This window comes from Stegodyphus dumicola, chromosome 7, assembly GCF_044657685.1.
Source record: "Stegodyphus dumicola isolate Sdum_Otavi_A_Nest chromosome 7, ASM4465768v1".
NCBI lineage: Eukaryota > Metazoa > Arthropoda > Arachnida > Araneae > Eresidae > Stegodyphus > Stegodyphus dumicola.
The window spans coordinates 118,405,243-118,419,431 of NC_140774.1; the positions used below are offsets into that span (position 1 = coordinate 118,405,243).

General features: G+C 32.7%; 1 protein-coding gene across 1 annotated transcript in view; it reads right to left on the minus strand.

Moving 5' to 3' along the window:
* The window catches only part of LOC118192897 (netrin receptor UNC5C-like), a 606,963-nt gene that overhangs the window by 455,409 nt on the left and 137,365 nt on the right, over positions 1-14,189 (minus strand). The window lies entirely within an intron of this gene.

The following is a 14,189-nucleotide window of genomic DNA, read 5'->3' on the forward strand; positions in this document are numbered from 1 at the left end:
TGCAGAGCACTGACTTTGATTTGGTTTGGTTTGGTTTATTTAGTTACGGTAAAGCACATTAGGAAGAGGAGGGATGCCTTTGTGGAGGACTTTCTAAGGGAAACAGTCTCTAAGCTACACATGAGAAAAACCGGGAAAATGCCCATGCTGCCAGCTCGCTCGCCTCGAATCCAGGTGGAACTACCAGCGTTCTGCGACTTTGCTTCTCGGCCGCTGGTGAGCCCTCTTGGTTTGGGACCCCTTCTTAACAGTGCCCTGTAATAAAACTGTCGAAACGCAAGTCAATCACTGTTTGAAAAGAGAAAAATCTTTATAGGGGTCACCCCAGCATAAAGATGCTAGGACCTTTATGAAGGTTGTTTTTCAAATTTAGGAACAATTCAAAAGGCTGTGGGAACCTTAATATCGAAGCACATTTCTGTTTTTTTTTTTTTTTCCTTCAAATAGTGGACGGTTTGCGTAAAGGCCCCTTATGTCTGGACAATGTTATGTAACAGTCTCCTTGCTTTAATAACTGATCTTTTTTTAATATTTAACATCCATAATTTATGCGAGATACTGAAAGAAAACTACCATGTCAAAAAATGTGTTCTGAATAATACTTTATATATCATTTGCAGATACTCCTTTCTGCATTCGTATTACCATGTGATTATATTCAGGTTAATGATTCTGTTCTTAAGCATTCTGCTAATTTATTCAAATCCACGTAATTTTCCAATTACCAAGAACCAAGATATTTTCAGCTATGATCCTTTACTCGAATAATCGTTTAAAAGACCAAGATCATTTTTCATACCTATCTTTGGAAGTTTTCTCCATTTCGCTTTTGTTATTTCTTACTAAATAACGCAATGCCATTATTAATGAGCTGTAAGAAAAGTGGAAAGGTACAATTTCACAAAAATAAGTATGAAAAATAATTCCCATAATCTCCTTTAAATGTTACACTTTGTAATTTATTAATGTTTGAAGCAAAATATGAATTGCTGATAATGGCTTTAAAGCTGACATATGAAACTAAGCTGTTGTAATCTCGTATTTCATACCTGCAATATTTTTTCCGAATTTTATTTTTATTTCTTTTTTATGGATATCATAATAAAAATATTTGAAAGCGTACTTTATCTCAGAACTAAAATTCTAATAAACTAAATTCTAATATACTTCTAAAATTCTGCATAATATTGGTATTGGTTTAGATGTGGTCTCTCGAAATGTAGGTAGACCAAGTAGTAGTCTGATAACAAAAAGGAACGAATTATTTTCTGATCATTATTACTGTACTTTAGCTCCGACCAATTTATGCTATTTTAGCAATTTTATGGAGGCAAGTTTGAATTTAAAATTAAGATTAATAACTTAAAATCCTTAAAGAATTTAAAAAAATTTTAAATAAAATTGTTGGCGTAAATCTGTCAATAGCTTTCGGCTAAGATTGTCATTATGCAGAATGAAATTATCAGAAGAATTTTTTTTATGAAAAAGTAATTTTATTAAAAATTGATGCAGCTGATTTATCATTTTCAGATCAAAATGTCTTCAAGAGATGACTTAATCTCAACTAATACCTCGCACTCCAAATATGTTTCTGTTAATAATACATTTCTGTTAACATACGCTCCTTGATTTATTTATTCTTTTTCATTTTTCCATTCTTTTAAATCAGAAGTAACATTTTTTTTAAATTAAATTATGTGCATTTCTGAAAATTACGGATACCACCTCCATGTATTTAGTATGCCATAAACATAAAATGTCGAATTATAATGAAAGTATAAAGCATTTATATTTAACTCAGTTAAGCTTACTAATTGGAATTCAAACATTTTATAAAAAGTAATTTGTTATACTATATTGTACCAATTAATTCGCACAGATGTTACTCAACTGCAACAAAAAAATATTATTCATAACTAAAACTTTAACTAATAATAAAATTCAAAATTTTTTATCAATTATCAATTCAAAATATATGGCACCATCTACGAACTAATTGCATCTAATTACAGTATAAAGCCCTATTTTAAACCCCAAGGTGGCGAAGGTGTAGAGATATATTCTCTGGCAACTTTACATTCACTAATGGGCCATTTTCTTTTCTTAAAGTCGCTAAGCAGCCATTAGCATAACGATCTTTTTTCCCTGGTCTATTCATTCTTTCATTTTTCCATTCTTTTAAGTCAAAATCTAAAGCTGAATTTTTCGTAGACCTATACAATTTTTCTGGTTTGCAACAGCTTCTGTCTTACTAAACGCGATTTCATGTCTCCAAGAGTAACCCAGCTTCACATTCCAACTTTGCACCACGCGTTCGACAATAACGGTTTTAGTAAAGACAGATTCAGAAAAAGACTATTATTATTATTTTTTTCATTTGCCTTTATTAATTAATTTTTTGTGTATTTAAAACGCGAATTTAATTTAACATAAATTTTAAAATCCAGAATGTTGTTTGCGATATCTGTCAGTCGTAAATTTACAACGCAAGCTGTGTTCGTAGTGCGGGCTAAGCTCGTGATAACCATCAAAAGTTAAAAAAATATATTACTTCTGATTAATTTAGATTAACAGAAACATATTTGGAGTAACATGCTAACTGAAGTAAATTCAGGTTTAACCACCTCCTGAAGATGTTTTGATCTGAAAATGATAAATCAGCTACATCAGTTTTTAATTAATTTACTTAAAAAAAGATTTCGTTTTGATAATTTCAACCTGCATACTGTCACTATTAGCCAAAGGCTGCTAACAGACCTACACCAACAATCTGATTTAAAATTTAAAATTTTTCAAGAACATTTTTCATTTTGTTTAAGAAATTTAAATTATTAATCTTAATTTTAAATTCAAACTTGCCTGGATAGCTATAGCCTACTTTGATTAATTATTGTATGCCAATCTCAGTAACAGTTGCGTTAGATATTAGTTTAGAAAATTCGTTTTCGAACTATTTTCTTTTTGTTTTAAATTATGTATATGTAATGTTGCACACTTAGACATAATGATGTAGGAATAATTTTTTTAGATTTTAGATACAAGGATGGCACAACTGAAGATGATTTCATTGCTGGATAAAGCACTTCTAAATACACAATACTGATTCATATATTTTATCATCGGTGCGATACACATCAGACAGTTTCGTATATCTTACATATTTTTGAAACAATGAAATAAAGCAGAGCGAAATTCGAAAGTTGCCAGTAACAAGCGAAAGGAAATATCCAAATTAAAATTAAGAATTAAGGGGCTATTGCTAATTTAAATTTATCTTTGCATATTTCTCATCTTACACGTGTGTAGAGAGACAGAGACATAAAGAAAAATATAGATTTAAAAATATAGAAAGAGCTTCAGACACGTTTTCCTATATTGCTAAAGTGTGAATATGCATAATATTTTTAGGAAATAATGCAGAAGCTTTCGAAATTATTCTCGGAGTAGGTAACTATCGCAAAATTATTTTTGTATTTTAGCAGGTGAGTTGTTTTGGTATAAAATTACATTAAAATGGTATTTTTAAAACCCTTAATCTTATATACGACTAACAGACTAAATTTGCATCCAAAAGTATTTTAAAATATTAAACGGTATTTTATATTTAAATTCAATATTCAATTTTATATTAAAATTCAACATGAAAGTGGCATTCACTTCACAGGAAAACCCTATTTCGAGAAGGATTGATATTAGTGTTCCATCACCTAATAGCAAAATATTCTAACGATAGACAATAATGAAGTTCTAAATTAATAATTATGAAGTAGAATATCTATATTATTCTTAAAGAAGATAGGCTTGTGTCATTCCCCTCGAAATGTATAAAAATTTCCTCATTCATATAATGCAATTAAAGGCATCCATTTAACACTGAACTTTCCGTAAATGTTTTCAAGTTCTCATATTTTTCTTTCATATACTGCGGTCTACCAGCAGCCGAGCGTTAAGGTCACTGAACACTGATAGTTCTACCCCGGTTTTATATCCTAGCGAATGAGCTGGCTGCAGAGGAGTTCTTGTGGTTTTTGTCATGGGTTGCATGAATTACAAGCTGGAAAATTATATAAGAAGGCATCGTTCTCTGTAGGCAGATAGCCCCCGAGTTGCTTTGCCTTAATCAATTAATCAATAACTTTAACCTTCCATATACTATGATAATGTATCTAATATAATTGTTTTCGGCAATCTATGTATGTTTGTTAATGCTGCTTACTTAATTTATTAAAGTAACAAAACATCTAGTTAATGATCATTTCAAATTTTAAAATAATCTCCAGTCTTTTCACATAACTTCGAAATTTTTCATTATAATCTCCCATTGTTTTAGATTTGCTTTGAAAAATGACAAAGCTTTACTTGTTGATATTCCCACTGTGTATTTGCTCTTGATACTTTCAGATATTTAAGAACAAACAATGAACAAAATACAAAAGAAACTGTAAAAGTGGTCTGCAAATTAAAATGGAAAAGAGAATTTTTAATTAGATCACTGAAATTTTGTATAAACCGTATCTCGTCACATAACATTCTATATGAAATAAAGTTAAAGCATCTAGAATGCGTCTAGACTCAAATATTAATATTTTGAATTAGTGCACTTTATTTTGTTGCTATTCCATTTTGACTTTAATTACTTTATGGAAAATAAGCAATCCCTTAATGGACTAATGATACCGATACAAGATTCGATCAAAAACCATAACTCTGTGCCCTGCTGGTCGATTAATTGAAGAAGGGAACTTATTCGATATCTATCCAAGTATTGATTTGGGCTTCTGTGCTTGAAAGAAGTCTTTGATGTGTCTCATTAAGCGTGACAGAGAGCAAACGGGCCCCAGGGATAGCTTTCAGCTAAGAAGCCATTTTTAATTGGAGAATTCGGTTAACTACCTGGTATTCATCCCTTGGGACGATGAAATTATTTTTAAAAGTTATTAAGGAATGAAATGAGAAGTAACGTAAGTTTACTGCATTTAATAATTCGATTTCGAAACTCCATGTGGTCTGTATATTTAGCCGACATTTAATATATGATGAATCGCGATGAAAATGGTCCGTAAAAATGGTTGAATATCGCATGAGAAATTTTAGAGAGAGATAGAAAAGAATTCATTAATAAACGAGAATATTTTAAAGACCTGTGCTAATAAAAATGTGAAATTTGGAAAAGAATATTTCCTAAAAGCTCGGTTAACAATTTATGTATGACATTAAAATAAAAATATGAAAATAACGCTGATACTGGATGTCTTTTTCCCCCATTTTTCTGAAATAAACAGAAGAAGAAGCTTCCTACTAGTCCATCAAAAAATTAAATTCGATATTTTTTTAACCGAGAAATTCTTTAATATGCAGTTTGTAGGTTCACCGTGTCAAACATTAATTTTGCCTAACATTTATTTAAAGTGTGTATGGTTGGAAAAACTAGAAAATAGAATACACATTGTATTATCTACGATGTAAAGAATTATATATGCACAATGTAATTCTGCATGAGAGATTTTACATTTATGTCCGATTTATGATGCGCGATGAATTGCGATATATGGAAAGGAAAATGTGGGTTTTTCATAATGAGGAACATGCATGATTATAAAATCTCAAATTATATGACATGAATTACGCTAAAATACACATTAGTAGATCAGGCAAAGGTTTCTCATCTTTCTCAAACACAAGCAATAATCGCTGTCACCATGTCATAAAATAACATCTTCAAGTTTAATTCTTTCAGCGAACTCAACTTCGCAAAATAAACATTAGAAAAAAAATCATGCAAATATTTCGCATCTTTTTTAACTAAAAATAATAAAAAAACACTGTTGCTATTTCATAAAAAACATCTTATATAAAACTTTAAAAATATACAAAATCAAAAAATGTAAAAAAACTTTAAATGTCTTTAAATATATACGGATAATTTGAATGCATTTTACTGCAGGATAATACGATTCAGATACTGGTAGGAAAATTATAAAGGTAACAAAAATCTGTAACATAGGATACGTAATATGTGGCGTTGAAACCTTCATTTATAAATTATACTAAAAGGATAAGCGTTAATAAAATGAATAATTTGGACAAAACGAGCCGTCAGGGAAATTACAATTTCATGTTAAAATTTAGAAATATCTAGAGCTGAGCTCTGGCTGAATTTAAGCTCTGATTATAAAGTTCTTCTCTACAACTCTCCATCTTCTCTCCTTCCCTAACTACGAAACGTATATCAAACAATATAGTAACTACTTTACTGCCATGCATGTCTTAAAATTATATTGTCTTTCTCCCTCCCAAGCTATGTAACTGGGAGGGAAGTTACTCAAAGCAAAGTTTTGTTTTCGCAGGGGGGGGGGTTAAGGTTACCGATATATAATATTACACACCATTTTTTACTTTAGTTTTCCCTTGCATAGAACACTAAAAACACACATTTCCAAATATTAATATTCTGTGCAGCTTCCAGTCATGCATGTTGCGCTGAAGATGACAGCGAGACAAATTGCTCTTCATGTTTCTACCACCGTTACACGACGTATCCGATACGCAGTGGGTCGTTAAGCGACGAAACCGCAAGTTACATCCGTCATGATATGTTCAAAAGGGCGCGACACGAACGCGCAGTACGGCCCCCCAATCAAAAAGGAATTCTGTCGACAAGAGATAAAACGAGTATTCAACCTTACTAGAAAAGAAAGGGCGACCAGCTGTTTCTCTGACACACGAACGAGGAAGGAAAATGGAAGGGGGGTGGAATGAAAAAAGCTGACAAGAGGGATAAAAAGAGCAAACTTGTTGCCGGCTCTCATTTCGTGGCGATGTTTCTCCGGCCGAGGTGAGATATGTCTCCACTGACGTACCGCGTTTCTTTGTTTCTTTTGCTTTTTTTGAACAAGAAGAATAAAAACAAAGCCACAGCACGTTTCTGCAAGAGGAAAGTTTAGTAGCACCCCACGTATGCCCCGGCGGAGTTGAAAAGCAAGCTTGAAATTGCAAGGATCAGAGAGCACTTCTCTTGATTGATTCTGACAGAAGTTTTGCGTGTTGTAGGTTTTTCAATGAATTTGGACAAATGAAACTGCTTTATCGCATTTACAGCTGTGTGAATAGCATTTTGAATGAATTTCATCTGCTCGTTTGGGCAGGTCTGAGTGAAAAGAACAGTTAATATGGATTTAGACCTGAGATCTCCAAAATTTTTTGATCGCCTAAGCCTAAGTGGAAAACAATTTAAAGTTGTACCCCATATAATATCATATAACACGTATGTATGTAGTCAAAAATCAAAATATTTGTTACTTATTTGTTTTAAACAATACATAATTTTATCAAACATTAATAAATTTATCAAACAATATACATAAATTTTACAAATTTACATTTTGAATTAGAATTTAATGTGAGCAATGTAATTGTTTTTTTTTTTTTTTTTTTTTTATATTATCGGAAAAACCTGGTTTGATGCCTTTTGTTAAATCAATTCGAAAAGCTGGTCCTAACTCTAAATTTATTTCTGTATTTGGTCTTAATCGTCGTCATTGAAAAAAAACGCTACTTCACGCAGATGTGCAGAATGTTGCTGATGTTGCGCTTCAAAGACGCTAGTAAAACTAGGTACAGCGACCAACGACAGAACTTCGCATTCGCATCATACACGATCATACAAAACTCGTACGTGATCATCAGCCTACTTCTTTGGCGTACCCTCCAAGTGGCATTTTGCGTAATTCCCTTTGGAGATCACTGATTTAGATTATAGAGTGATAAAGTACCACCAAAATTTGAATAAATGATTTAAGTTTTCTTGCGTGTTCAAGAAAAATTGATATAGCATTCTGCAACATATTACAGAAAGCGTTTAAAACACCACTGTACATATTTTATTACTGAGATCTTTACAAAAGTTACTTGTAAAACGTGAGATGTGATTTAAGCTAGTAATATTCAAAATGTGTTTTGAAAACTGTCGGATTCCGCGTTAAATTTTTCAAAGATCTCGAGTTTTTTTTTTTTTTTTTCTTTTTCTTTTGGTAACCATTTATTTATTTATTTGTTGCATAATTATCTAATACGTTTCAACATTTTCATTATTAACAATCTGGATAATCATTTCGCTTGATATTACTAAATAATAAGTTAATTACTAAAGTAGATAAATAAGAAGTCACTTAACAAGAAGTTAATCATTCGAGTGGAAATAAACGAAATGTTACCATTATAATAAAAATAACTTTATAACAACTCCCGTAATAACAATAACGACACGTTAAATTACCTTTTAAACATACTGCTAATAATAGGCGATGAATATGCTTTTCCCTTGTATAGTCACTCTTCAGTTTAAATAGATTCATATCTAAATGTATTTTTAAGCTTACAATTGACACTCCTCCTAAGATAACACCTAAAATATGAGTAAATAATTAGAATACGTCTAATACTTTCATAAAATTTTATTAAACATTACTAACGATTTCACTTATTTACTCCAATAAAACAAACAATGAAAACTCAGCAGTGCAAAATTAAACGGAAAATATTGACACAGGCTTCGTATCGTGAATAAAAGACTATTGGAAATATCGATATGAAAATCAACAACATGATATGCACACGATTTAGCAAAGCCATTCAAATTTTACTATTTTCAGTAACGCGTTGTTTATTCATTGAGAAAATTTAAAGCATTTTATTTAATCTAGGGAAATCAAAAGGCAGTACACAGCAGAGTATTATTTGACTGCACTTTTGCTGAGAACAAACAATTTATTATTCTCGTAGAAAGTTTGAAAAGCCGACAGAGTCTTTGCTTTATGTTAACGCTCTTCTTCGTTTTATTTGACAGCGGCGAAGTGTATTTCTCACACATGTTATATTCCTTAGTTATTTACACACGCTATATTATCATACTTTAATTTTTCGGCAGTGAATTATTTTTTGTGGATTTTTCTTTATGTATAAAGTGTTTTGTATATACAAAACACTTTATATATAGATACATAGTTATATATATGTGTGTGTGTGCGTTTGAGTGAGTGTATGTATCAAACTACTCTTATTTATTTTTGTCTGTAATTATTATATTAATGCAGTATAAAGAAGATAATATTCAGAGGAAGGTTTTCAGATAGTAGGATCAGGGCGTGTTCTGCTTGCGGAAGACCACACTGAACATTGATTTTCTCGAGAGTTGTATTCTGCGGCGTTGCGTTATTCTCGTCATTAGGCTTGTCACGCCGACTTTTGGCTTGAGCCAACTTGCGTGTTATTCTATTTGTGTAGACGTTAGGCCATCTGACCATTACTTACATCTGACTTTCAGTCAAATTCATTAATTACCCTTGATTCAAGCCATAAATAATGGCTTCTGTAAGCACGAGTAGTGCCGTCTGTTAAACTTTATTTGAGTTACACAAAAGGGTCCTTTACACCATTTCTCAATCTCTTTGGTACTTTGCAAGACATGATGATACTTCACTAATCACTAATAAATCTTAATCACTTCACTAATAAATCTTAAGAAGTTCCTTATATTTGATGTTACCAAAGTACACCAGACTTTATACATTCTAAATATTTCTTGACATTTGGTTAGTTTGTGATAGCTATAGACACGTGAAATTCAGATAGACATTGCAAACATTTCTTAGTCTAGCTAAAGCAAGAAAAAAATTATTGTTATTTTAAATCAATAAAAAGTTTTAAATGAATATTAATCTAAGGTACGATGCTCAATATTTGATTAACAGCTCCATTACTAACACTAAATTTAATGTTTTTGCCTGTTAACTAAAAATAAAATACTTCATTTTTAGCACATTAACAGTTCTCAGAAAAAAATCTATGTATTGTAAATACCTTGATATTATTTTTATGCTTATTCACGTTTTTCAGCATCAAAAACTCGGCAATGTTTTATTAATAGCATTTATTTCGAGTTGCCTTGATTTTATTGTGTGTATAGGTATCGTATTTAATCGCCCTCCTTACGGAATTGTCCCCTTAGCATTATTTTAGTACAATAGCATTATTTTAGTACAAGTTTCTGTAAATTTTTTAAGTATTCGTGCAATTTTCAACTTCTTCAAGGAATTCAAAAAGAGAGTTCCTAAAGTTTACAATTAATTCATCCACTTAGTGATTGCTTTCATTTTACTAATTAACTTGCTTGAGGATTTTGGGTGCATGGACTCTTAATGATGAAGTAATAATAGTGAGGAGCTTCAAGAAAAACAGGGATACCTAATACTCTTGATGGTTCTGAAGATCATTGCACGTGGGAAGACAGATCGAACGGGGATGATGGCAATGATCCGGAAACTGTAGCAGATGACACACGCAAATAGTTTAAGCAACATTAAATGATCTGACGCCTAGAAGTAACAGGGGACAGAAATAAGCGGAACCAGAGTCAGGATACAAGAAGTAGAAACGAAGATATTTTATTAGATATTTTAATGTTCATATTACTATACGTATATTCTTATTGGAATGTAGGTTTTCTTCTGTTAAAGAAAAGACATTGTGATAGTTACCTGTAGTTTATCCATGACTACTTTTCATTTCTTATATTCTTACTGTTACCCCGTCCTTTGAAAATTAAACTATTCGCATAATTTTTCAGTATCGAATTTTGGCCGGTAACATTAGCAAAAAAGGGGAGGCGGAATATGCTAGGAAACATGGTATTTCGAATTATCTTGATTTGATGTACGTACGTATGTACCTTGTAAGGAATTACCATAATCTCTTCGTGAGTGTTTTCTGGGTGCAGGTGCATAGCACACCCAGCCAGCAAGTGGAAGATCCGTGGCTCGAATCCTCGTAAAATCCCAGTTGAGTTTGTACGTTTTTTTATGCCGAAAAACCTATTAGTCTCTACGGTGCTTCTCGAACTTAAATGCTTTGAATGATAACTAATGATAATGATCCCTGGATTTGATCAATTGGGTTTCATGCGTCACCCTAATCGTCCTTTGAGTGAACGCTAAAGCAAGAAATTGCCGTATTCCCGGATGAGTGCTCTTGTGGTGCGAAAGATTACACTTCCAGCTGGCAAATGGAAAATCTGTAGTTCGGATCTCGGTGAAAACATGGTGGATTTTTCATACTTCCTCCTTCGAAAAATCTAATAGTTTCTACAATGAATATAAAGCGAACAAGGAGATGGACAATAAAGTTTTAAAATTCACATGAACAAAGGTTGGTTTGCATGCATGTCAGCGTAGTTCCTTTTTGCAATTATGCCTCTGTCATAGTATTTGCGTAATGATGGATGCGCTCGCTGGAAGTTAGAAGTTTACTGAAATACATCTAGCCTTTTATTCCTCATTCGCAATTCGACCTGTGGTTATCATGATGGGATAAGAGTTTAATTTGTAACTATAAAATATTAATTTATAACCATAAATTGTATTTGTTTAATTTGTAACTATGTAAGACTTAAAAATTAAATTCCTGTACCAAGATGGGGAAGATAAAAGAATGCTAAGAGTGAAAAGAAAATAATAATGAATTCTCCTTCTTCCTTTTTCTTCAAATTATGAAAGGATACGTCAAGAATTCGTCCCTCGGATCAAACAATCAAATTCTAATGCGGTTAAAAAAAGTGTGATTTGAAATAAATTCTCTGCAACTGAAAGACGTTAGACTAGTTTTCTGTGCGACTATGCACCATCCATAGTTTCAAGATGCAACAGATTTTAACGGGGGGGGGGGAGAAACTCACCTTATTCTTCTCATTTGCGAGATTTGGTCTCCGGCGACTTTTTTTTTAACTCCTAGGCTGAAATCCAAACATAAGAGTCTTGTTTTGGTTCTGTAAACACCAGTTAAGCCGAGTTTTAATCAAATTTGCTATTAAAAAGCTTTCAAGCGTCATCCCACTGAGGATGCACGCTCAGAGCTCGGCGCATAAATTCCGAAGGGGCTGACTTTGAAGGTGATGATTTTTAACATCGCAGGATCTAAGATTTCATTCACGTAAGTATTCCACAATTTTGGTAGATCCTGTTCAGTTTCTTTTTTTAACAGCGCAATATTAGCTTTTCACGCAGCTTTCCACATGTATGTTCCGCACAAATTTATTGCATCCGTCTTTATTCATGGTTATCGTAACGTTGCAGTTTATCGTGAAGTATTTGAAAATTTATGTTTGTATTTTAACGCGCTTTTATAAGAGAATTTTAAATTTTAACATGAATAAGATACAAAATACCCAGTAATCTATATTATGATATTGCGAATATATGAATTAATTTTCTTCTGCATCTGATGAGTACGTTTTGAATCATGAAGCAACAGAAACGAATTGAATGTCCGGCAGACTTCACCACTCTGTATCAAAATTCTCATACATTGCTAAATTTTACAGTCTGTACATCGTACACACAGAGTGTCCTGTTCGAGTTTACAATTTATAGCCACCTGGCTATGACAACGATATCGTGCGATTCTTTATTTTGGAAAGTCAATTCTCGGCTTTTAGATATACTGCATTCTAGGGTTTCCTCGTCTGAAAGAGACAGGCTTCTTAAATAATTTTTTATTAGTATTTGAATTTAAAAATACAAATAATTGATTTATTAATTTGAAATTTATATACTGTGTACAGAAACATTTTGTCTTTCTAGTGAGTTCGTATTTATTAATCTGCAATTATATGAGGAATTATTTGCAATTAAGTTTATTTTTTCGTTAAATGGTGAAGATATTTCATTCTTCGAAAATCAACTTTTTGATTCTTTTTACCAATTCTGGCAAAAAAAGTTCAGAAATTTTAACGAGAATATAATGGACACAGGCAATAATTTTCATCTTCATCCTTTAATTACTTCTGCATCATGAAGGAGCAGATACAGACCGAAATATTAGCAGATTGCACCACTGCATACCAAAAATTTCCAACATTTTTGCATTTTGCATTCTGCACCATTTTAAACGAAAGCACACTCGGCGTATATTCGAGAAGGCCAGGTTTGAGTCCCGGCGAGGGCATTGCACATTTTGCATATCTCCCGCATAAAAAATAAAAAAATAAATAAATAAAATAAAAAATTAAAAAAAAACCTTCATAACTACGCATTGGCTGCCCTATCTTATCTTATAGTTTATATCCAGCTGGATATGTCAATGAGGCTGAGGCCAACTGAAGACGCACACATTCACACACACACACACACACACACAAAAAAAAAAAAAAAAAAAAAAAAAAAAAAAAAAAAAAAAAACGCAGAAAGGACCTAATAAGATGAAACATAAATCTAAGAGTTAAATTTTCGTCTGCACCAGAAGAATTCCGAAGAATGATGATTAAATCGCCAGATGAATTACGTCTGCATCAGATGAGTTTTTGAGGTATGAAACTGTAAAGAGATAGGCAAAGCACAGAATTTGAATCTGCATGGTCTGAATTACAAACAAAAAGTAGGAAGGGTTTTTTTTTCCCCTTCGCCGCTACACTTCAATCATATTGCCATTTGCAAGTAATGCTAAGGGGAACTCCAAACAACAGAGCTAGAAAAAAATACTGGATGTATTCCAATGAAGAACTCATCTTTAATATGCTAATTCCTCGAACCATTTCATTAAACAGTTGCTTGAGGAATTCTAGTTTCCAGTCCGAAGTCAACAACTTTGCTAATTCATCTTCCAATTCTAGGCAATTAATCACGGACGACAAGAGCGTGAGGGGGAAAAATGGGGATTTGGACAATCGAATGAGCTTCTCAACCCGGAAGTGCAAAGGCTTTTGAGTGTGACCCCTTTGGGGCCCAACAACTAAATTTTAGTCTACAAGCTAGCAAACCCTCGACAGCAACATGTCGACCAGCTGCAGAGTATTGAGGAGATTTATTTATCCTTTCTCTCTTTTTCGTTCCGCATTAAATGGGAGGATTGAGCCAGATGGGGAGGAGAATGTCCTAAAGGTGCTAAACGGTAATCTTACGCTACACAAACAGGAAGGCGGGACATTATCCCGTGCCGTATGTCATCGGCTCTGTTGGAATGAGCCGAAAAAAGCGGAGCGAATAAAAAGGATCAAGGGAGAGGGGCATGGGAGTTTCTAATTATGAGGATCACGTGGTGGTGATGAGAGCGTGAAAAAAGTAGAGCAATACCCTCACTTGTCACGCATCATTCACAGTTGCGAAATAATAATCATCTAAAATGTGAGAGGGATGGAGTAC